This window comes from Anolis sagrei, chromosome 1 (assembly GCF_037176765.1).
Source record: "Anolis sagrei isolate rAnoSag1 chromosome 1, rAnoSag1.mat, whole genome shotgun sequence".
Lineage (NCBI taxonomy): Eukaryota > Metazoa > Chordata > Lepidosauria > Squamata > Dactyloidae > Anolis > Anolis sagrei.
Genome location: NC_090021.1, coordinates 179,209,832 through 179,236,399, shown reverse-complemented (window position 1 = coordinate 179,236,399; position 26,568 = coordinate 179,209,832). Strand labels below are relative to the sequence as shown.

Sequence of the window (26,568 nt, the reverse complement as noted above, 5' to 3'; positions counted from 1 at the left end):
TGGTCTTGCGAAACCCTCTTATAGTGCCGAGGCAACAGGGTTGTCGGGAGAGGAGAGGCTGACTACCCACAAAAGGTGCGACAACAAGCCTCCTGACTGCTGCTTCTCCTCCTCCTCCCTTCCCCTGAGCGGAGCTGTTCCATGTGGCATCTGAAAGCGGGGGGTGCCTTGGTGTCTTGTTTTTTAGGCCTATTCCTGGGGTTATTTAGGGTGCTGATTCAGAAAATTGCATTGGATAGACCACATCAGCTCTAGATTATTGAATATGGCTATCTGTGGGTGAACAAATTGCGACTACTAGATGGCATATGTTCTGTATCAGAAACCGAAGCTGATGTGGTCTATCAAGTGCAATTTTCTGAATCAGCACCCCAAGTAAGCAAACCAAATCTAAAGTTGACCAAAAACTGATTCGTAACCCTTTTGGTAGTAATGTTGGAGAGTGGTCCCTGGTCAAAATGGTCCCTGGTCCAAAAAAGGTTGGGAACCACTGATCTACAGGGGTAGGATTAAATCTCCAATTTCATATACTTATTATTGCCTATAAAAGTCACCGAGTTAAACTAAATGGAAAAATGCTCAGAATATGAGTTCTATTGTCTTTAAGCAATTATTCATATATGGGGAGAAATCAATTGTAGAATAAGAACAATGAATATTTTATAAAATGTGTTATCTCAAATATGGGGGGGCATAGTTCTCCAAGGGTCTATCAAGCTAGATATAAGTATTCTTTCTGATAATGGTTGGATTCTTTGATTTCTTTGTATTTGAATGACAAGGTTTATCTAAACTGTACGAGTTCAGGACCTCATTTGTATCCCCTTTTATTATAAAGTCTCCCACTGTAATGTCTTTTAAAGTATGTTTAAAGAGCTGCATCAATCTTGCTTGATCAATGTTTGAGGAATATAAAGTGCCAATTGTGAGTGCCTTGTCTATTAAACAGCTTTACAAAATTAGGAATTGTCCAACAGGATTTCTCACTATCTTTTCTGGTTCAAAAGGGCAAGTTTTGTCCAATAATATTACAACTACTCTGGGTTTTTAATCTCTTATTGTGTACTGAATATTAAATAATGCTGGTGGAAATATGGGCTCTTGTAAAAATGTAATACTAGGCTTTAATTGTTTAAAACACCAGCTAATTTGTGTGTGTTTAGGGGGAAAGCCTATTCCTTTAAACATTAAGTCAGACATGTTAAGTAGAGGACAGGAAATCAAGAGTGGACCGAAGATACAAAAATGGTGGGTCAATCTCTTTCCTTCGAGAGTATGAAAGAACAACTGAGCAAATTCAAACGTATCACTATGTTTCTTTGTGTTTATATTTTTTAAAACTTTATTGTTGTGTTCCTTAACTTTTCCCATCTTCTTCATCTTGCAGGTTTTCAGTGTTGCACTTCTTATATGTTTCCCCATTATTTCATCTTTTTAACTATTTTCCTTGATCCTGAAATTTGTAGGTTGGAGATGCATATCCCCCTCTTAATTTCTCTTCCAACTTCTGGGAACTTGGGTGCCCAGAAGTTCATAGGTGCTCACTGTGTGCATTTTAGTCATTGTAGTCTTTATGCACAATAATTAAATTGTATTTCACTCCCACTTATTGAAGAATCATTATAAATGGTTTGCGGTTACATGTTTCTTGGTATTTTTTAGTGAGAGATCTTGCAATACCAGTATTTTATAATCCATGCAAGTTAGTTTTGAATAGCAAAAAGTTTATTCAGAACTTCTGCTTTCTAAGTTGGACATAGTGCACACAATGAAGCAAAATGTCAAAGTGCTTGATTTTGAATTCATCGTGAGGAATATGTGTACTTATTCAGAGACTGAGCTTTTGAAGTCTGGGTCTGGACAGATTTCCTTAGTTCAGGTGAGCATAAATTTGGGGAAATCACCTTTCTCTGCATGTCCTGGAACCTCTCTCAAACAAATATTGAGTCAACATCCCCTATGTTTTGGGGGGGTGGGTTAGGTATTTTGACTTTTCTAACCCTTAACTTTTCTAAGAGCTTTGTGACTTGCTCCAATTTCTGAATTGTTTTATCAGGTGATGGATTTTGCTAAAAAGTTTCATTTGCAGTATGCAGCTAATGAGGGTTGAATATTTGGAATGTTTGCCCAGTCGGTTTGAAGAGTTTTTGCTAAATTTTCCCTCAGTTCTTCTATGAAGTTTATTCAGAAGTAAGGTTACAAGATACATAGCTCTTGCAAAGAATTTTCGCAGGGGAATTTGGTATCACCAGCAGAAGTGAACGAGCAGTGCCAATCGTCAGTAGCTTATCGACTGGCATTGTGATGAAGGTTAGAGATGAGCGTCCTCATTCCGTTTCCCTCCAAGTGCAAAGTTCGTGCTGTAATATGCTACCTAAATGCTAAGGGCATGAACGCCGCTGCAATTCATCGCGAAATTGTCTCAGTTTATGGGGAGGCTGAAATGTCAAGACAGCATGTGACAAAATAGGTATGGAATGTATTTTGAGACCATGAAGACACTTTGCAGAGCCATCCAAAACAAACGTAGATAAGAGTCCAAAATTGGCTGATCTGCAATATTCTTCACTCCTTGCATTGGGGATTATCGTTTTGCCGCTTAATTTTGCCTCAGTTTTAATAAAGCCATTTGGATCAGGGCTTCTTAAGCTTTTCCAAATCATGATTCCTTTATGTGAAATATTTATGTGACTCCAGATTATATAAAATAGGTACAAAAATCAATGTTTTACTGATAATATATCCACATTTGCAAGGAAAATTTTAATTTTTGTAGACTACAGCTGAAACATTATTTTCAGAGTCCACTATAAACACTTCACATTTTTCCTAACAGATTAGTGGAAATGGGTGGCCTTCAGAAACCTTGTACTGCTGCCATATTTTTTGTAAACCCAATATAAAGTTAATGGGACATCATCTGGAGTCAGGACTCACAGTTTAATAAGTGGTGCTTTATATCATACTCCACTCTTCCTTCAGACTTCTACTATGTTAGACAGCAAATAGTGAAACAACACTCCCATGGCCACCACACTTCTCCATGTTTTGTGATCTATTCATTTGTTTTGCTCTCTATCCCATCCCCACTTCTCCCAGGTCCACCAAATCTTATATTACATAAATCCAGCCTCAAACTATGCTATTCTGCCCAAGGGCACTGTTAATTTGCTATGTTCAACAAAGTCACAATTTAAAAAATCATTGGTATATCTTACAAAACACATATACCAACGCATAAACACAATTGCCTGAACTAAAAAGGCTTTCCTACTCTGTATTCTCTTGCCTTCTTAACACCCATGGCTCTCTCATAAGCGTCTCCAAAAGAAAACACATGGGAGTGGGAAGGCCTGAAATCACTCTGTGTTCCTGTCTTATTATGCAATGATAGCAGATGATGCTCAACATTTAAAACTAAACAAAGTGTGGCAGTCAGAATTTTCTTTGTATGATTTCATATTTTTCACACTTTTCAATCAATCTCCAGCATAGAAAGAGAAATTGGTACAAATATTATAATTTGATGATTTTGCTAGATTTGAGGACTAAGTACAGTGCAATCGAAATGGTAGTTTTTAGTACAACTGTCCATTGGTTAACAAAGTATATGACAGAAACTCTGGAATGAGGGGAAGAAATAATATGAAAAGAATAACAAAAGCAGCACAACATGTTTCAGCAAACTAAGAATATGCACATTTGAAATGAAACAGCCAGGTCAGGTCAGGTTTCCAAACAAAAACAAACATTTTCCACCTTTTACAAACCTCCTGAAAGCTTGTTCCAAAATGCACCCAGTGACAGTTTTTCTTTCACCAGCCTCCGCTTTTCTTACGATTTCTGTTTTGGTGGCCAAGATGAAAGATCTATGCTCTTTTAAAAAAAAAAAGCATACTGGGGGAGCTGGTAAGGCAAACTTAGCTGTCCTCCCCTTTCCCATTTCATACCCACTCAGTAACAGATTCTGGAAGGAGTCGGTGTGGTATTTACCTTTCCTCTTATAGACAGGTACACACAAATACAGAAGGATTTGCTACAGGAAAATTCCACTTTTCCTTCACCTTAAGCTTCATTGCATTCTTTACTGCAGACATCCTGCTGCAACCTGACACTGAAAATCTGTGTGTCTCCGTCTTTTATCATGCTCATAATGATGCCACTGGTTAAAACCTTCTGGCTAGACCGAGGATAAGGAAAACAAGGGAGCTGGGCAGCCATAAAATAAATTGTAAATAAAGTTTCTTTTCAGAGTGTTTGTTAACTCAGTTTGGCCTGTACTTTCTCTTCAGCTTTCAGTTTTTACATCCATTTCTGAAGAAACAGCCTTTTTATCTCGTTATCCCTCATTTTCAGCCAAGCTAATAGGGCTTACCTAGTGGGACTAATTAGCTCTGCTTATGACATGATACGCATCCAGCTCCATACACTCTCACGTGGGATCCAATGAAGTACAGTAAGCAATATGACAATGATAATAAGGACAGTGCAGCGGGACCTCATCCCATGAAGGAAAGAAAGCGGGGAAAAGTGATGGGGATCGTCTTCTTTATCATTGTGTTTTTGTGCCTTTCTGTGTTGTTTACAACCAAATAATTGCTGTCTCCCTTATCAAACGTGTTGCTCCAACTGTTTTCAGAATAATCACCCGCTGCATTTGTCTTCATAAAATACAATTCAGGCAACCAACAACAGTTGCCATCACACCTTCAAGTACCCACCTTTCACCACATCTATGTGAATTGAGAGGCCTGGAGTCGATAGCTACCCAACTTCAAAAACTCCCATTTTTAGACACTTTCAAACGGAATCCCACGGGCAACCTCCAGAAATAGTCTTGAGTCATTTAATGGTCTCCATGGGACTCCGTTTTTAAAGTGTCTAGAAATGGGGGGAGCTTACAACATAAAGATAAAGATAAATCTAGAAGTAACATAATGCTTGTCACACAGAGGATGGAGTCTCTTCACTCAACCTTACTTGGTTCACAGACACAGCTGGTAAAGGTTGATATAGGGACTTTTTTTGGTAGCTGCCTCAATACATGAACGTCTTCTTAGCCCCCTTCTACACTGTTACATAATCCAAATTATCAAAACAGATAATCCACAGTATCTGCTTTGAAGTGGATTATATGAATCTACACTGCCTATGCTGGTATAACTGTACCAGGAGCTCCAATTTTGTTTGCTTTGCATTTAATGTTTGTTGCAGTCCTAAGTTTCAGGGACTCTGCAGATAGGTGGCTTCTTTTGGCTGCAATCATAGGGCAAGCCACCTGTCAATTATAGTTAGGTTCCCTGGTCCCGCCCCTTTTTGAGTTTTGGAGGGGATAGGAGCCTTTTTGAGTCAGTTCTCACAGAGAAGCCTTTCGCACAGGACATAAAACGAAGTAGCTCCTGTAGAAAGCTTCGTCTTCTACGGCTTGGCCGGGGAGATATACAGCCTACGGCTTGGCCGGGAGACATACAGCCACAGCTTGGCTGAGGAACTTCAGCCAGCCATCACAGCAACCTGAACTCCTTCTTTTTCCCTGGAAGTCTACAAAGCTCTGCTTTGCAAGGGTCACTCACGGAAGCCAGACGCAGTTGGTACCTGGTGCAGGGGCTCCACGCCAACAGAGGCAAGTACAGACTGCCCAGATTAGAAGTTAAGGATTTCCCCATTAGTTAGTTATAGTTATGAAGATAGTGCCTGTTCCCAGTGAACAAGATTGCAAGAACCAATAGACTGTTAAGAAAGCTTGAAAGTACCTGTTTGTTTTCATCAATAAAGAACTTTGTTGGACTTACTTTAAGCCTCTACAGAACTTTGTTTGTGGGGACGTCCTAGGGCCTTTAATCTGAGGCAGCCCCAACGTCCTGTTGGGCACACAGAATTTATGTCCTGTCTACAGTCATATGCACAGGCCCAGCGTGTGATAGCACACTGCCACATAATTCAGTTCAAAGACAATAATCTGGATTTTATATGGCAGTGTAGAAGGGGCCTTGGTGATGATAGAACAGCCCCCTGCTTTTAAGTTGAAATACTTTCTTGATATTCCAATGGGATTTTAAAAACAAAGGTATTTTTTTAAGAAAAAGGCTTTTAAGAGAATACCTCGCTCTTTTCACTGCAGCTTTGTGAACTGCCTTTGAAATAATTTTAATGGTATCTTTCAATTTTTAATGTTGTTGATAGTGTGAGTCCATTTTAAAGGCAATTGTTTAAAATGGAATCACACTTGTTATCCTTTTTCCACTCTCAACCTCTTTTTGCCCAATGTTTTTTTACATGGCCTCAGACAGAGAGGTATATAAAATAGGTATAAAAATCAAACATTTACTGATAATAAATCAACATTTGCAAGGCTTGCTAAACATCCTGGTCTTCCTTTTGGGGGAATACAGATGAAGCAGTTTCGGCTGCAGAGTCCACTGTAAACACTGCACATTGTTGCTAGCAGAAACCTTTTACTCTTGCCTAATGTTTTGTGACCCACACACAGCTAAGGGAACCCTATTTGGGTTCAGGACCCACATTTTAAGAACTGGTGGCTTAAACTATATTGTATTTTGTCTATGAACTGCCTAGAGTCCTAGTTCTAGATCAGTGGCTCTCAACCTGTGTGTCTCCAGGTGTTTTGGCCTACAAACTCCCAGAAATCCCAGCCAGTTTACTAGCTGTTAGGATTTCTGGGAGTTGAAGGCCAAAACATCTGGGCACCCACAGGTTGAGGACCACTGTTCTAGAGAGAATTCAGGTATCAGTGAAGGTGACAAACAAAAAATAATACTTAGGCCCAAGTCTGTACTTATTCCATCCAAAGACAGGTGGAAGCAGGTCTGACCAATAAGCACACAGTATTCCCACAGTTTAGAAAGCTGTATATGTCTGCACTTATAAAAGTGTACAGACACAGGAGTATCCCAAAAAGAGCAGTCTTATATCCCTCATCAAAGTACCTAACATGTCATATGACCCCGGTTCCATTAGCCAAGTAGGCCACAATCGAAAATGGAACTGGGGTCAAATGACATTAAAAGGACGAAGTCAATATAGGCAAATAGGGATTGCCCCACTCTGGCTGCTATTCTACCTCGCTCAACATGAGCTTCATAAAACTAACATGGGTGGGAGAATCACATAACAAAACTCCAATACACTCAGTTAATGCTATTTTGCCATGGATTAACTAAAACATAACACATGAGCAAACTGTAGATCAGTGGTTCTCAACCTGGGGGTCGGGACCCCTGGGGGGGTCACGAGGGGGTTTCAGAGAGGTCGCCAAAGACCATCCAAAAACATAGTATTTTCTGTTGGTCATAGGGGTTCCATGTGGGAAGTTTGGCTCAATTCTATCATTGGTGGGGATCAGAATGATCTTTTATTGTAGGTGAACTATAAATCCCAGCAACTAAAACTCTCAAATGCCAAGGTCTATTTTCCCCAATGTCCACCAGTGTTCATTCACATTGGGCATGTTGAGTATTTATGGCAAGTTTGTTCCAGATCCATCATTGTATGAGTCCACAATGCTCTCTGGATGTAGGTGAACTACAACTCCCAAAGTCAAGGTCAATGCCCACCAAACCCTTCCAGTATTTTCTGTTGGTCAAGGAAGTTTTGTGTGGCAAGATTGATTCCATTCCATCATTGGTGGAGTTCAGAATGCTCTTTGATTGTAGGTAAACTATACATCCCAGCAACTACAACTCCCAAATGACAACATCAACCCCCTGCCAACCCCACCAGTATTCAAATTGGCGCATATCACGTGTTTGTGCCAAATGTGGTCCAGTGAATGAAAATACATCCTGCATATCAGATATTTATATTATGATTCATAACAGGAGCAGAATTAGAGTTGTGAAGTGGCAACAAAAATAATATTATGGTTGGGGGTCAACACAACATGAAGAACTGTATTAAGGGGTCGCAGCATTAGGAAGGTTGAGAACCACTGCTGTAGATGGTGGTAGCTCTTGTGCCACAATTAGGCCGTTCATGTTTGATAAGTAAAATAAGCTCCTCATCTATGATTGACAAAAGCAGCAACTGGCTTTTTCCCCTTTTTTCTCCCTCTCCTTCACCGAGAAGATTCAAATAGCCCAGCCAGAGAGATCATCTGGAGAAAGATAATTCCAAATCAGCGCTGCATCTGTCGGTGAATTCAGCTTCAGAATGGCTGAAGGGAAGCAAATAAGGAGGTTGCAATTGTATCAAGACTGATGAAAGAGCTTGAAGGGGGATTTATCTGCCTGAGTAATCCATTAAATCTTTGCAGAACAGAAATGGACCATTTTCAGGGCCCTTCCCGCCTCCTTTATTCATTCTCTCAGCCCAAGGCACACAAAAACGAACTGTTTACTGTCAGCAGCACAACAGTAGCTTCGAGCTCCCAAGGTCCCCCATTATCATCCCTTCCAGTTATTCTCTGCCTGAGTCCATCCTGTAATTGCGCTAAACCTTTGGGCATGCTCCGTTCTTCTTTTGCTTCAGGAAGGCAGGTACAGCTAAGGCAATGGCTTTGCATGTGTTTTAAGGCATTGAATAATTGCCATATATAAGCCACCTTGAGTCCCCTTCAGGGTAGAGAAAGGTGAGGTATAAATAGGGTAAATAAACTAAATAAATAAATGGCAGGAAGGAATAAGGCACCATGGAATCATAGAATCATAGAGTTGGAAGAGACCTCATGGGCCATCCAGTCCAACCCCCTGCCAAGAAGCAGCCATCTGGGTGCTAGGAAAATTACAGGCAGATCATTTTAAAAAACCAGCCCCCTCCCTTTTTCTCTCTCTCTCCGAATGTCATTGGTGTGTTTGTGTGTGTGTGTGTGTGTAAGTAAGCTGCCTCCTGACTCTACCTCCCAGCACCACATTGTATAGAGAGTAACAAAAGTGGGCACTGACATGAATGCCTAGAGTCCATCACTGCATGATATTTTAAAAACACATTATATATACTGTAGAGCAGCCATCTGGATGCTAGTCATTTCCTCTTCCTCAGCACATTTTGTTTTGTCCAGTTTTTGATGGGGAGGTGAGGGAATCTCTTCATTAAAATTATCTTTTATATATACATTGTCCAGAATTTTTCAGAATCACGTTTTTATAAGTGTAGAGTGCATGCATTCAAATATTTTTTCATGTAAAATAATAATAATAATAATAATAATACCAATAACAATAACAATAACAATACTTTATTTATACCCCGCTACCATCTCCCAAGGGATTTGGTGCTGCTTACATGAGGCCGACCCCACAATACATCAATAATAAAGCAATAACAACAAATAATACAAAGCAATAAAATAAAACTCATAACAAAAATGCGATAAACATTAACAATAACATAACGACAGTTAAAACCTATGGCTGGGCCAGATGTAATTATTAAAATTTAAAGAAAATGCCGAGCATGAACAGATGAATATGAACTAGGATAGAGTTTTCAGAGAGGGATGGGGCATGCAGACATTCCTAGATCCATAGTAAAGTGCATTTAGAGGACATAATGCCGGGAGTTTCCTTATTCTGGGAAGGCACACTGGAACAACCACGTTTTCAGGCTCCTCCTAAAGACTGCCAGAGTTGGGGCATGCCTGACGTCCTTGGGGAGTGAGTTCCAGAGTCAAGGGGCCACCACTGAGAAGGCCTTCTCCCTCGTCTCCACCAATCGCGCCTGCGATGGAGGTGGAAGCACAAGCAGGGCCTCTCCAGATGATCGAAAGGGTCATGTGGGTTCGTACAAAGAAATGCTTATGACTACTTGGGCTTGTTATATTGCACACTGTAAATATCGTTTTGAGCTATATATTGGTAAATGTTAGTGGTTTGGTCCTATGTTAGTGATTCTTGAGTTTAGCCCATGCTCAATGATTTGAGGCAAATTAATTTTTAAAAGCTTGGCACTCCAGGGTTTTTTCTGGTCAAAGTCTTGATTTCTGGTTTAGGTCAAATTTATTTTTGTAGAGTTTTTGCTTTCATGTTTGCGTCATTTGTGTGTACAGGGCAAAGTTGTTCCATTTCTGAAATAACACACCACATACATACAACTGGGTAATGGATATATTTGGAGAATCAAAGGCCGCAATGTGTTGGTTACAGTTGTAATATAGTTGCTGCAACATATGGGCCTGGATATTGCCTTCAACCAACCCTACTGTGTCTCTATGACACAGACACACTCTCTCTCTCTCTCTCTCTCTCTCTTATGGCATTCAGAGAGAGAGAGAAAGAGAGAGACTGGTTTTTGAAAATGACCTGACTGGTGCCTTATTCCTTTCTTCTTCTTCATTTATTTACCTTATTTATTTAATCTAGCCCACTGGTGTATCCCACAGGAAGATAGGGAAGCGACTGCATTGTCATGACCAGCAGCTTGTCTAGTTTGTCTCAGCTGCTGCTGGGTGCTTGGAAGGGGTTAATCCGACTGGGATGTTTGGAAGGGGTCAAGCTGGCCTTCCCTTTTCAAGGAATGGATCACAGTCTTCTGTGATTATTTGTACAGGTTTAATGAAATGAGCAGCAGCTGAGTTCTCTGGATAAATAAGGGGTCCGGAAGAGATAACGCTTTGGTAACAGATAATGTCGTACTTTGATTCTTGCATCTTGGCTATTACCTTAGGGTTAGAACTCCTGAAATCTTGTTTTGGACTCTGCTGTTTCTGTAACCTTCTTGTATCTCGAAACCTTGTACAACCTTCCCGGCTTTGACTTATGGACTTGGACTTCAACTTGACCCTTGACTATCTGGCTGGACCTTGGAACTCTGACTACGGTTTGTACTCTTAAAATCTGGAACATTATTCTAAATCAGTGGTTCCCAACTTGTGGTCCGTGGACTTCCAGTGGTCCGCAAAAACTAAAATATGGTTCGTGGCCTCACCGTTACTACACTGCTGCAACAAGAGCGACTCCTCTCGCAAAACACTCTTATAGTGCTGAGGTTTATTAAATATGGTTTTCTATGATCAAGCAGATGGCAACTACTGGATGGCATATGTTCTGTATCAGAAACTAGAGCTGATATGGTCTAGCCAATGCAATTTTCTGAATCAGCACTCCAAATAACCAAACTGAATCTATAGTTGACCAAAACCTGATTCATAACCATTTTAGTACTAATGTTGGTCCCTGATCAAAATGGTCCTTGGTCAAACGGTCCCTGGTCAATAAAAGGTTGAGAACTACTGTTCTAAATGAACTCTCGACACCTGACTTTTGAACTGCAAACTTGGCTACTGTTTGTTCTTGTGGCCAAACTGGCTTTGTAGTACTCTCTACATTAACAGGACTTTTGGTCTTAATTTGTGTTACCCTTGCTATGTGCTATATTTCTGTTTTGAGAGTCAGACCTTTGAAAAACTCAGGATTTTAGTTTTACATTCAGTTAATCTAGTCTTGGCACATCCTGTGTTTGTTTGATACAACACAGCCCTTGTTACTGCATGAGAGCCCTGGAAGATGACACGAGTGGGGATGGCTGCCTTTTCTGTCCCCAAGCGTTGACATGAAGCCATCTATAATTGGAGCCAGTCCTGATTTGCTTCCACTCAATAATCTGTGTATACCCAATACGATCCCCAGATTTTGTTCCAATGCCCAACAGGTATAGGTACATCTATTTCCAGATCCAGGATCCATGCCAACCACCATCTCTCAAAACCATAACAGAATTGGAGCAAAGCGTGGCAACATGCAATAAAAACAACCTGCTTGTAGAACACAAGCATTGAAGGATGTGCCCAGTAGAAAGGCACTCAAAAGGTTACTACTATTCAAAATCCCAACAACAGCAAGGGAAGTCCACAGTTTTCACCTTGGCTGTCCCTTCAGCCAGTAGGATTTCATGTCAGAAGCAACTTGAGAAACTGTAAGTCACATCTGGTGTGAGAGAATTGACCGTCTGCAAGGATGTTGCCCAAGGGAGGCCCAGACGTTGGATGTTTTACCATCCTGTGAGAGGCTTCTCTCATGTCCCCACATGGGAAGCTAGAGCTTGACAGACGGGATCTTAGCTCACTCCCTGGATTCGACTGCCAACCTTTCCGTTTACCAGTTCAGCTGGTACAAGGGTTTAATCCATTGCGCCACCGGAGGCTCAAGCCAATATGATTAAAACTGACAGTTTAAAAAGTATTACTTTTAAAGTCTCAATTAGCTGTTTAAGCCCATTTTTAAAGGCCCTGCCTTCTGATTTGAGCCCAATGTATCCTTTGTAAGGACCACATTTCAGTTTGTGCAGTTCTTTTTACAGCTTGAGTTATGGGTGGCTTACATTCTCTGGCCAGAATAACTAGGAATGGTGAGAACCACTGTTCAACACATCTGGAGCACAGCAGGACACTTATTTCTTTCCAACCCACAAAAGGACAATGGCTGTTTAACTACAGACTTGACCAAACAATATTAAGTCCTCTCAGATGAAATAGGAACCAGTAGTTTCCCAAGTTCACTGCGTGAAATGCCCCAAGCTGACAAAAGCAACATATTTTACTACAAATCTGCCAAATAAGCTGCTTTCTGGATGATTAATGTTTCAGATCCCTGATACATCTAAATGTCATTATCCATTACACTATTTTATTAAACTGAAATCCATTTGAATCTGTAACATCAAAAATGAACTTGGAGAGGTGTACCATAAAATTAAATAATGATGCAATATCAACTATTAATTTCTATACTTGAACAGGGGATAAATTTCAAAAGGATGTGTGCTTCATCTCCCAACTCCAAATCCCACATACATACAGTTCTCACAATACCCTCAACAATGTAGGATCTTCTACAACTACTGTTACCCCAGATTTGCTTCTATGGCATTATTGCTGCTGTTTCCAGGATGGATCACTCTGGAAGGGGGATTTTCCCATATGACTAAGGAATTTGGTTACGAAGCCATACAAGAAAGAGCCCAGTGCATTAGCTTCAACACCACTGTGGTTCACATGAGCAAGACCTTTAATCTACATATATGTTGCCCCACGGAAGTTTTTCATTAGAGATAGACAACTTTCTCCATGTAGTTTCCTTGGCAAGTACAAAAACATACATTTTGTACTTGCTGAGGAAATGTAACAAACCTCATAGGTAACAGTTATGTGCTTCTTATTGTAGATGGTTGCCTACTGAGTTACAGTTTGTGCAATTGTTTCTGAGACTACAGTAGGGCTAAGGAACCATTTGTGGACAGAGAGCCACACTCTTTTCTATGGATCTTCATTGGAGGTGATTGTGCTGCATGCCAGAAATGTCAGTATGCATTGTTAAGTCAATTAGGGTCACTCCCACAGGTTGAAAACATTCCACAAAATATGCTTCACAACATTCATCAGGAGACAAATAAGTGAGCAAACACAATGAATGCAGCCCTGTGAGATCACAACCTTTGAGGATGCCTGCCCAGAGGCGGCCCTAGGTAATTTTCAACGGTAAGCAAACAGTATTTGGTTCAATTCCATCATTGGTGGAGTTCAGAATGCTCTTTGATTGTAGGTGAACTATATATCCCAGTAACTACAACTTGCATGTGTCAAGGTCTATTTTCCCCCAAGAGCGCCTCAAGAGCGCCCCTGGGCAAAATCAACTATACTGCAAATGCTTACTTTGCGTAATGGATTGAGCCGCCCCTGTGCTTGCCATAGATGCAGGCAAAACATCAGGAGATAATGCTTCTGGAACATGGCCATACAGCCCAACAAACGTACAGCAACCCAGTGATTCAGGCCATGAAAGCCTTCGACAATACCTGTGAGATCAGTGTTTAATTTCCCCCTGGTTCTAGGAAGGAAGGGATATTTTGGGTAGGCAGGCCTCCGTAGTCTGTCCCTCACTGCTACACATCTGTGGCCAAATTCAACAAATGCTCAAATCAAACATAAGGCCCATCTTCCAAATGAGGGGGTAAAATCAAAACATCTACTATAGCTTTGTGTCTTTGAACAGGCTGAGCAAGAACTTCTAAATGCTCTCCTATCTTTCTGGAACATTTGAGTATATAAATGGAACATATTCCCTATTAAATATATTAAGGAGTAGGAGGAAAGCACACTACAAAAGCTACAACTATTCAATGCACTTCCCAAAATGGTTACTTATACTTAGGCTAGCTTTCTGATTGCACTATTATGCAAGGTTGTCTATGATGGTAAGGTGCCAAAAGAGTTTATGTACCCACTCAGCCATGAAGTAAACTGAGTGGTTTTGTGCCAATTGCTCTCTTTTTCTCTGCTTAATCCCACAGAGCTGCTGCACATATGTACAAAATGGCACACGTCTGATCTTCTTGGATGAAAAAGCAAGACAGGAATACACAAATACCTATATATTTCATTCAAGAAATAATTTAATTGTACATTTAGCTTTCAAACAACTGGACTGAACAAGAAAATTGCCCACATTTCAATAATGTTTCCTCCCATATGTTCATATTTTAATTTTTTGCAAATCTAAAGATGAATTTCATTAAAAGAAATACCAACAAGGCCTCCAGGTATATGCTGCATACATATTTTGGAACCAGTGCTTTGGGGATTTGATACCAAGCAAACATGCATAAGATCATACTTCTATATTCAGAGAGGGTTATAGGTGGTACCCATAAATATTGTACAGAATCACAGTTTATAATCCTATACAGTAGATTATAAATTGTGATGTTATAATCCTGTCTTCCAAGTGTCTGTCCCTTTAAGCTCTACGGCTTTCTTGGCTGAGATAGTTGGTCCATATGGTTCCCCAGAACTGCATTACATCAGAAATATTTCCTCTATTAGAGACATCAAGAGTGATCTCCTTTTTAATTTCTAGCCTGTCGCATAGCAGCAAAAGGTGAGAAAAGCAACTCCCTGCTACATGTGGATCACTGGATCGGATCTACCTGAAGCCCAATCTACATTGCCATACAAAATCCAGATTATCTGTTTTGAACTTGATTATATGAGTCTATACTGCAATATAATCAAGTTCAAAATAGATAATCTGTGTTTTATGGTTGTGTAGATGGGGCCTGTGAAGCCTGCCCATATTTCTGGCCAACTGCCATTAAAAAATGTATCTTTTGTTCCTGTTTCATCCACCAGCCTTCTGCTTATCCAAGGATGCTTTCTATTGATTTTATGCAGGCAATCCATGTGTATTATTTATTTATTTATTTACTATACTTGTATACCGCCTTTCTCAGCCTTATCTGCGACTCAAGGTGGTTTTTGGCGGCTCAAGGTATTAGTATCCTTCCCTGCCACTCCACCAGATTTAAGCATAATATTAGCTTTAATTCTTTTTCAAAGTACCTGCCTGTTTCTCTTCCCTATGCAATTTGGGCATGAACTCTAACAAAGTTAAAGAAGACATCTCTTTCAACCAATCCCTACTGCTTGCAGTTACTTGATCAAACATTATTTTGGAAGGGTAGCAATAAGAACCAGACAAAACTGTCTTATCTCCAAGGCAGAAAACTAAATAATCTCTTCCATTCCATGCATCCAAGATACCTAAATGCTCAACTGTCTTGTACTTCCATTGAACATTTGGGTATCTTGGATACATGTAATAGCAGAGATTATTTAGTTTTCTGCCTTGGAGATACGACAGATTTGTCTTATCTTCCATTCTTACTTCAAAAACTTCTTGACCACATTTAAGCCTGGTTTAGGAGCACCAGCAAGAGCAATGAAATTGGAAAACATCTGCCACCTGGGAGAGTTACCTTGTTGCGCTTGATGGCAAGTCTAACTCAGTTGGTCTTCACTCCAGAGCTCATTGATCCCCAAACACTAATCCTCCAGGTGTTTTCGACTTCATCTCCCAAAACCACTTTGGACAATGATCAGGGATTCTGAGAGCGGAAGTCCAAAAACACCTGGAAGACCAGAGTTTCGGAAACACTATTCTAACTGCAATCTTTCCTATGCAGATAACTCTTCCAGGTCAGTGGAAACCACTGACCACCTGCTGCAATGCACCCTGAGCCCTGCCACATGCACAATGGAGGACCTTCTTGCGGCAACACCAGAGGCACTCCAAGTGGCCAGATACTGGTCAAAGGACATTTAATCAACTACCAAGTTTGCAAAATCTGTGGTTTTTTTATCTGTTTGTTTGTTTTGTTCTATTAGAAATGTAATATAATGGTATGGTTGCTGATGACACGATAAATAAATAAATAAATAAAATAACTCTTCCAGGGCTCTGGCTTTCCTTCCTGACCAAAGCTAGAGCAAAAAGAAATGTGAAATCTATATAAATATAGAAATCTATATAAATAAAAATGTAATGTTCATTTGTGGGATTAACGTAACCCAAAAACCACTGGATGAATTGACACCAAATTTGGACACAATACACCTATCAGGCCAACAAGTGACCATCACTCATAAAAACACTGAAAAACACAACAGAAGAGACTTAAAAAGCCAAAAAATAAAAATACATTACAACAGATGCATAAAACCACATATATAAACATATACACAAGAATATATATACACATTTATAAACACACAAAACGCATATACACAGACTGGGCCACAGCAATGCGTAGCAGGGGACTGCTCATGACAAATGTGTGTGTTCAGTTGGCCAACCACACAAAGTGGTTGTACCATGCTTTTGCTGCAGAAGAACAGTGGTTTACTCTCTTTGCTTTAAGCACTATAAGAATTTAAATCTTACTAAATGAGTAACCTGAAGTTCTGTTTTCAAAGTGGCTGGGAAGGCATGGTATTGCCTGGCAGCCAGCCACTGTCAATAGATTTCTTAAAAGGCATCCCAGGCATGGCTAGTTTTCTTTTCGCTGACTGTATGTGTGTGTGTGTAAAAGAGCCAGACAAACATTTCTTGACTACAAATGCTCTGTCAAGGCAAATCCATCAGAAAATGGATAGCAATTTACACGTACACTGATAGAGCAAAGGGTATTTGTCGTAGACAAGTCCGTTCAAAGACTATGTTTGCTCATAATTTAGGTTCAGGTTGAAAAGCCATTCTAGACCAAGATAAGGTATTATTTTTAGACACTATTTGTGACTTTATGCCTAGCCTGGTCCAATTTAAGGAAGTCTTAAAAGATTATGACATCTCTGTTTGTGTCATGTGGTGGAAGGGGAAGCACCACCTCAGAGCTCTCCAGTGACACTTATCAATCATTTCAGCACACATTAATGACTTCTAATCCTTTCACGATCAACCTCTACAGACTCCCACGATAACTTGAAAAGATGGTTATTGATGCAACTTTTAAAACATTGCACAATCCTCTTTTCCAGGGACAAACTCTGAATTCCAGAGTTTGTCCCTGGAACAGTATATAGTTAAATCTATATACATATTACATAGCTTGTTTATTTATAGTTAAATCTATATACATATTAATTCTTATTAATTCAATAACATTAGTTAAGAAATGCATCATTGCTAGGGATCTCCAAAACAAGAACAGTTAACTAGAATTATTGACTTTAATTCTTGATACATAATACAGCAGCCACATACTGACTTGGTCTATAGCAAGACTTTAGTTGTCCTGAATGGCAATCCCTTCCCATTCCTACACATCCCCATGTCCTCTGGCACACATTTAAGTATTGTGAGACAGGGAAGGATGTGTTGGGTGTATGTGGAGAGAGATTGTTGCCATTTCTCTTCATTAAACTATAATGAAAGTGACGTACACAAACATAAATGAGCAAATCAATCAATACTACCTGAGATCAAAGCATTGGACCACTTACTCATACACTGTCTACTCAGCCAGGGGCAGTTCTCCTGCCATGTGAAGCAGGGTCCATGCAGAGCATGTTCTCTGACTGTATTACGGCCTCTCCTTACTTCAAATACAGCAGCGTTTTTGTTGTGTGAAAGCTAATGATACACATTCCTATCTGGCTTCCATATGTATTAGTATATCTCTCTTTAATCACAGGCTCCTGGGCTAAATTAGTCACCAGGAATTCAGACGCAAGAATCATGGGGACTGGGACCCAACAATATCTGGAGGACCACAAATTCCTCATCACAGTGTTAGGTGGAGAGTGCAGTTATCTAAACAAAATTGTAACTGTTAACAACAGGAATTTTTTACAACCTCAAAACAGAAATCTATCTAGGATAAATTTTCAGCAATGTATCAAGGATGACTTTTCTCTACAATGGGTGTTTTAAGGATAACTATGAATTTAATCTGCAATAGCCAATATGGAATAGTTGATTTGAGTGCTGGACAAGGCACTGGGAAATTAGGGCCCCAATCCCCACTCATCCTTGGAAATCCACTGGATGATCTTGGGCATCCAGCAGTCCAACAGGAGATCTCCAGGGCTTCTTTGCATGCCCTCAGACCATCAAAGAGTAATGGTGCAGCCAAGTATCACTGGAGACTCAACTAAGGCATCTTTTGTACAGTACTCAATTCCACCAACTCTAAATAAGATTTTAGCCTAATAATATTAATAATAACTTCATTTATATCCTGCCACCATCCCCAAAAGGGACTCGGACGACTAATGCTGATAGAAACTCTGGCCCAACAATATTCGGAGGGACACAGTTGAACAAAATCAATTGATCCAGGAAGGAAGGGGGATAATTAAAATATATGCCATTCAGTCTGATTTGAGCACTGGACTCTGGAGCAAAAGGTTCAAATCCTGACTTGGCTAAATAAATCCACTGGGTAACAGGAAAGGAAAGATCTCTCCACCTCAGGCCCCTTCTGTACTGTTGTATAATCCAGATTATCAAAGCAGATAATCCATATTATCTACTTTGAACTGGAATATATAAGTCTATACTGCCATATAATCCAGTTCAAGGCAGATGATCTGCCTTGTATATGGTAGTGTAGAAGGGGCCTCAGAGAAAGGAAAGGCAAACCTCTGTGAACAAAATTTGACAAGAAAACGCATGATAGGGTCACCTTATGGTTGTCACAAATCAGAACCAACTTAAAGGCATACAACAACAACAACAACAACAACAACAACAACAACAACCTTGGTGTTTCCTTTAACAGTGATGACAGGTGGTGGTGTCATTGGAACAGGGACTCCTTTGCAGGTTTCAGCTAGCTTTATTATTTATTTATTTATTTATTTATATCCCGCTTTTCTCCCACGGGTGGGACTCAAAGCATCGTACAACAAAAGTAACAGAAACTAGATAACCTACAAATTTGATTAAAAAAATCATAAACCAAATAAACAAATTGCCCCTACATAACCCATACATAACAAATTCATAACTTACAACCCATTAAATTTCCCTGAACCTCAGACCACTGGGGTTATCCATAAAAGCAGTTGTACTAAAATCCTAGGAACTCCATCTTCATTAGGCCATGTAACAGCATTGCCAAGTCCGAATAACATTCAAAGATGTATATTACAAGTAACTATCTGGTCATTGACTATTATAAGTCATCAGGAAAGGTCTGGTTCCACAAGGTGTTAATTTGAGAACAAAAGGCCAACATGGTGGGGGCCAATCACACCTCTTTAGGAAGGGAGCACCAGAGTCGTGGGGCCACCACCAAAAAGGCCTTCTCTCTCATTTTTACCAACCGTGCTTGTGACTGTGGTGGGACTGAGAGAAGGGCCTCTCCTAATGATCTCAGGGCTTTTGTGGGCTTGTAGGAGGACATGTGGTCCCTCTAGTACTCATCCGAGGTGCTGAACTTATTTAGGAATAAAGTTCAGTACCATGGAGAGCTCCTTTTAACCCTTATTTGAAACATGTAGCATTTTACCTTCAGGCTGCCAGGGGAGGCAGTAGTAGCCACCAGGAAGGAGAAACTTTTCCAATGATTAATACTCAAAGACAGATGGGGACAAAATTATACGGAGGCCCCTTCCACACAGCTGAATAAAATCCTACATTTTCTGCTTTGAACTGGAATATATGGCAGTGCAGACTCAGATAACCCAGTTCAAAGCAGATATTGTGGGATTTTCTGCTTGAATATTCTGGGTTATAGGGTTGTGTAGAAAGGCTCAGAGAAAGAAAAGTGCATATGAATTAAACCAAAATGAAGCAGTTCATTACAAATAAAGGTGAAAAATAATTCACAATGATTCTTTACCAGAGAAACTACATCATAGATCCTACTTTCCAGTTAAGTCAGTGGTTGACTATAATATGATATATGGGAAGAATAATCTCTGCTTTTGGCAGGTTGTTCTCTCTCTGCTTCTGGAGGAGAAGCAATTTGCTAAATGCACTGGATGAAACAACAGATCGTTTTAGAGGTCAACAAGAAAACCCTTATCAATTTCAGTCACATTAACATTTTGCTTCACAGATTTGAGGAGTACCTCTTCAGCTCTAAATGCAATCAATAAATGCACTTGTTAAAAATATTTTTGTAAGCATTGGGTGCCATTTGGCATCAGGAAAATACTGTCATTATTATTTTAGGATATTTTCCCTTCTTTCTTTTTCCCTCTTCATAAACACATCAGAATTGCAAAAATTACTACTGTGTTTGTTACTACCACCCATATATCTTCAGGCAGATCATATGGTGCATGGATTCCAATAAAGCCAATAGAACTCATGTTTTGAATATTCTGTAAAGAATAAAAATATGTATTAAGTTTTACAGGAAAGCCTAGTTTTGTTTGGATTGTCTACAAGAGGGAAACTCTTCTTTTCACCTGAGAAACAAACCTTATACTTCTAGTGGCCACTCACGGCCTATCGATAACACCCAGTTACATAACTACTACCATCCTATCCAAGATGAAATGTTAGTGACACCATTAACCTTCCTGACGAAAATGCAAGATGCCCGTGGAATTTCCTTTTCGATGCCGTTGCTTAATGCTGCCTGCATTTCAGCACATTTTTCCCAGAAGACATAAAAGAAAACCAGTCAGATCAAGAAAGTGAAATTGTCAATTGCCATGAGAGTGAAAAAGGCACAATTCAAGAGACAAAATCACTAGCTACAAAACATAAGCGACCTGCTTATATTGTTCCAGGAGCATCTTGCCTTAAGCCAAGCCTCCGTCCAATACATAATCTGGTTGTTTGTATTCCAAGCAATGCAACATCTATCTGGTTGTATTCTAACACCTAGTAATGCAACAAAGACCCCTGAACTCAAACAAGAGCACAAGCTGCTGACGTTTGGTGCAAATTCAACAGAACATAAACAAAGCCACTGACATCACGTACCCTTGAGCTGCCTCCCTCTTTTCCTGTGAATTCCTTCTTAATTGGGTTTCCCACCGCAGGAAACCTGGAAGGCCAAATATTTCCACCGATTCAACCAGAGGATATTTGAACCGCCTGCCTGGACAGCAACTGTAAGAAGCCCCTCCTACACTGCCATAAAACCCAGATTATCAAAGTGGATAATCCATAGTGTAGAATATAGGTCCACACTGCCACATAATCCAAAGCAGATAATCTAGATTTTATATGGCAGTGTAGAAGGATCCTGAAGTCCCTTCCATACAAATGTATAAAATCCATATTGAATATATGGTAGTGTAGATTCAGATAACCCAGTTCAAAGCAGATATTGTGAAATTTTCTGCCTTGATATTCTGGGTTATATGGCTATGTGGAAGGGCCCTGAGTCGGCTGCACAATCCCAAACCAATAGGAGTGGGCTCCAAAAAGGAAATCCTTGTGTTGACCACCATGTATGTGTGTATGTATGCAGATAGGGAGATGTGTACACATCTAGGCTCTGGAGGGATAGCCGTGAAGGAATGGGAGATCTGACACATCTGCCGCTATAATGGCTGGATACATCAGCCTCCAAGCTTCATCATGCCATAATAAGCAGGTCGCATCCCCGCCACATTCCGGCTTCTTCCCAGGCAAGGGAAGGACACCCCACCCTGCCACCAAGGCCACCTCCAAGTGACTCATCCCAGCCTTATGATGATGGGATGTGGTTGGTTTTTCTCCCTCCTTGGGGGCCAAGATGCTGCCGGGAAAGAAAGGAGGGGCTGGCTCCAGGCGGGGAGGAAGCCACACAAAGCCAAAGCCTTTTCCCTTTTCCCTCCCCACCTGCAGCAAATCCTAAGCAGCCTTGAGACTGCGGCGGGTCCGCCTTGACTTACCAGCAGCAGCAGAAGCAGCAGCCTGGAGGGGAAGGAGGAAGGATGGAGGAAGGCGGGCTTTGCCAGAGCAGGGCTGGCTCTGTCCTCCATGCAGGCAGCACTGTCTGGGGCCAAGGATGCTGAGAAGCAGGAGGAGGAAGGAGGAGGAGGAAGAGAAGGGAAGGGAGAGGAGGAGGAGGAAGGTGCTGCAGCCCCCTCCCCTTCGCGACCAGAGGCAAATGCTCTTCTCTATCGCCTCCTCCTCTGTCAGTGGCTCCCTTTCCCCTCCCTCCCTTCCTTCTCTCTCTTCTCAGTTCCCCCTCCCTCTCCTCCTCCTCCTCCTCCTTTGGAGGCTGCTGCTGCTGGGCGAGGGCATCTTTCTCATGACAAGCCAAGCTTCCCAGAAGAGAGAGAGAGAGAGAGAGATGGAGAGAGAGAGAGAGATGGAGAGAGATGGGGAAAGCGAGATGGGAAGAGAGAGAGAGATGCAGGAAGGGGGAGGGAGAGGTCACTCAGGAGGCGGGGGGGATGCCTCCCCTCTTGCCTCCTCTTCTTATACCTCCTTTTCCTCCTCTTCTTCTCCTTCTTCCCCCTCTAATGCCTCCTCTTTCAAATCCCCTTCTTTCCCCTCCTCTTTTTCCCCCTCTTCTTCCTCCCCTTCTCCCCCTCCTCTTCCTCTCCTTCTTCCCCCTCCTCTTCCTCCTCCTCCTCTTTTTCCCCCTCTTCCTCCTCTCCTTCTTCCCTCTCCTCTTATTCCTCCTCTTCTTCCCCCTCCACTTCCCTTCTTCCCCTCCTCTTCCTCCTCGCCTTCTTCCCCCTCCTCCTCCCCTTCTTCCTCCTCTTCTTCCCCTTCCTCTTCCTCCCCTTCTTCCCCTCCTCTTCCCCCTCTCCTCCTCTTCTTCCCCTTCTCTTCCTCTTCTTCCCCCTCCTCCTCCCCTTCTTCCCCCTCCTCTTCCTCCTCCCCTTCTTCCCCCTCCTCTTCCTCCTCCTCCTCCTCTTCTTCCCCTTCCTCTTCCTTTCTTTCCTCTCCTCTTCCTCCTCCTCCTCTTCTCCCGCTGCTGCTCCCCTTTTCCTTAGCTGCCAAGGATGCAAGGAGGTGCCTGTCCATGAGCTACAAGCACAACTGCACGGCTTGAATGGGGAGGGGAGGGGAAACCCCCCCCCCCCCCCACACACACACACACTTTTTTATTTCCCAAAAGAGAGGGCGAAAAGGTAAAAAAACAGCCTCCTCTCCTTCCCCCCACCCCCTGTTTAGACCGCCTTCCCGCTTCCTCAGACTCACCTCCCCCTCTTTGCAGGGGGTGAAGGTACCTCAAGCTGCGCCTCTGCCCCATGCTGGGGGTCTCGCGCTCTTCTCTCGCGCTGTCAAGGCTGCCTTAGGATTCGGCTGCTGCTGCTTCTCATTAGTGTCGAGCGCGCCCCCTGCAGGCTCCGGAGGGCATTGCAAGGGCAGGCCAGGAACACCTAGGACAGTGTTTCTCAGCCTTCCTAATGCCGCGACCCCTTAATACAGTTCCTCATGTTGTGGTGACCCCCAACCATAACATTATGTTCGTTGCTACTTCATAACTCTAGAGCAGATTACAAGAGGAAACCCAATTAACAATTGGGTCACACATTTTACAGGAAACCTACACACACAGATAGATATCTACATAAAATCTCCAACCATAACCCAAGAAAAAAATGAAGCACAATTAAAGCCCTGGGAGACTGTGCAAAAAGAATCTGCGAACCCCACCTCCTCCAAGGTGAACTGAACCACCTCAACTGGGCTCTACAGGCCGATGGAGACTCCACCTCAGACATCAGAAGAGCTGCAAGACCAAGAACAAGCCACGAGAGTCAAGACGAAGATCCACCCAGAGGAAAAGTGTTCTTGCCATATATCAAGGAAACCACTGACCACATAGGGAAGCTGATGAGGAAACACAACATACAAACCACCTACAGACCCACCAAGAAAATCCAACAAATGCTACATTCCACAAAGGACAAGGGGGATCCTCTCACTTCTGCCGGAGTCTACCGTATACAGTGCAGCTGTGGACAAGTCTACATAGGGACCACCAAACGCAGCATTGCCCAAACACAAATAAACATACATGAAAAGGCACTGAACGTGAAAATCCAAGGCACTCTCAGAACTTTCCTCCAGCAACACAGTTCATTTGGGAGTAGTAGTTGCTGGGATTTATAGTTCACCTACAATCAAAGAGCATTCTGAACTCCACCAACAGTTGAAATGAACCAATATTGGCGCACAGAACTACCATGACCAACAGAAAACACTGAAAGGGTTTGGTGAGCCTCCTGACAAAGGGCCATCCAGCCATTCACACACACATGTATATTACAGATGCAGTATCAAAGATTTGAAAGGGACCCCTAAAGAAGGACAATTACATGTTGCATGTTCCAGAGTAGGCAAACCAGACAATGTTTATGTCAACACTGGCAAAGAAACAGCAAGAAAGACTGTTTACCCACAAGCAGAAAGACATTACATATATTAGAAACAACACTTTCTCGTTACTTTATTTTCCACATCACCAGACTGGCCACAGCAACGCGTGGCAGAGGACTGCTAGTATACAATAAAATAGTAAAACCAGGGGGCATTTCTAAGGTTGAATGCAAAATCCGTGGATACAGAGAGCTGACTACATTTCATAATTAGTTTGCTTTTCCTATTTCTACATGATCAATATGAATATAAACATTTATACATATTAAAAGTCTGTATCAGACTGAAGTCAGTGCTCTTTTGACTTTATCCATGGGGTGTCTGTGAGGTTATACTTACTATATAAGTATAAAGTATAAGTATACTTACTATATAAGTATAAAGACTGCAAGAAAGACACAAAGAGAAAAGTGGGAAATAACAGTGAATGCCTACTCAAACCCTATAGATGCCTACCGGAAAGTCAGTAGATTTAGAGAGGCTTGTTGTTGTTCATTCGTTCAGTCGTCTCCGACTCTTCGTGACCTCATGGACCAGCCCACGCCAGAGCTCCCTGTCGGCCGTTACCACCCCCAGCTCCCTCAAGGTCAGTCCAGTCACTTCAAGGATGCCATCCATCCATCTTGTCCTTGGTCGGCCCCTCTTCCTTTTGCCTTCCACTTTCCCCAGCATAATTGTCTTCTCTAGGCTTTCCTGTCTCCTCATGATGTGACCAAAGTACTTCAACTTTGTCTCTAGTATCTTTCCCTCCAGTGAGCAGTCGGGCTTTATTTCCTGGAGGATGGACTGGTTGGATCTTCTCGCAGTCCAAGGCACTCTCAGCACTTTCCTCCAACACCACAGCTCAAAAGCATCGATCTTCCTTTGCTCAGCCTTCCCTAAGGTCCAGCTCTCACATCCGTAGGTGACTACAGGGAATACCATGGCTTTGACTAGGCGGATCTTTGTTGCCAGTCTGATGTCTCTACTCTTTACTATTTTATCGAGATTGGACATTGCTCTCCTCCCAAGAAGTAAGCGTCTTCTGATTTCCTGGCCACAGTCTGCATCTGCAGTAATCTTTGCACCTAGAAATACAAAGTCTGTCACAGCCTCCACGGTTTCTCCCTCTATTTTCCAGTTGTCAATCATTCTTGTTGCCATAATCTTGGTTTTTTTGACGTTTAGCTGCAACCCGGCTTTTGCGCTTTCTTCTTTCACCTTGATTAGAAGGCTCCTCAGCTCCTCCTCGCTTTCAGCCATCAGAGTGGTGTCATCTGCATATCTGAGGTTGTTAATGTTTCTTCCAGCAATTTTCACCCCAGCTTTGCATTCATCCAGCCCCACACATCGCATGATGTGTTCTGCATACAAGTTAAAAAGGTTGGGTGAGAGGATGCAGCCTTGCCGTACGCCTTTCCCAATCTTGAACCAGTCTGTTGTTCCGTGGTCAGTTCTGACTGTTGCTACTTGGTCCTTGTACAGATTCCTCAGGAGAGTTCATGTAAAATAGATTACAGACACTTCTAATACAATAAGATCAGATCAATGAATATAATCTCACACTACATGGTTATAGCACTTTCGTACCACTTCAACTCCCATAGCTGCAATCTATGAAAACCTGGGATTCGCAGAGACGTCAGAGGAGCACCAAGGCTGCCACTCCCATCAACTGCTAATCATAGGATACCACAGGATGCAGTCATGGCCATCAAAGTCAGATCAAACTGCAATAATTCTGTAATGTGAAAGGGTCCCATGTTAAACTGAAGTCAGCTGACGGCCACTTTTTTCACCTTGAATCCCAATTACTCACTGATGTAGCTTGAAACAAGAACACAACCCTCTACCACTGACCTGAGAACAACCCACATTAAATTTAGTGAGATTTACTTCAAACAGACATATTTATGTTTTTACAGATTTAATCTGAATTATTTTTAATACTAATGATGTTTAATATTTGTATATTTTGAATTGTTTTGTTTTTAATGTTGGCCACCTTGAGTCTCCTTATGGAAAGAAAAAGCGGGATATAAATAAACATAATAATAATAATAATAATAAT

At 41.6% G+C, this 26,568-nt stretch overlaps 1 protein-coding gene across 4 annotated transcripts in view; it reads right to left on the bottom strand.

The window, feature by feature from the left end:
• The window catches only part of HECW2 (HECT, C2 and WW domain containing E3 ubiquitin protein ligase 2), a 271,624-nt gene extending 248,188 nt beyond the window's left edge, over nucleotides 1–23,436 (bottom strand). Inside the window, exon 1 of one of the 4 annotated variants that reach the window (XM_060780832.2) lies at nucleotides 23,334–23,436. The gene's annotated coding sequence lies outside the window, so the exon portion shown is untranslated. Of the gene's footprint in view, nucleotides 1–21,170; nucleotides 21,285–22,069; nucleotides 22,566–22,607; nucleotides 22,629–23,333 lie in introns of those variants that run through there. The other 3 variants (XM_067470757.1, XM_060780840.2, XM_060780849.2) reach the window with 3 other exon arrangements.
• Between the last annotated feature and the right edge of the window lie 3,132 nt (nucleotides 23,437–26,568).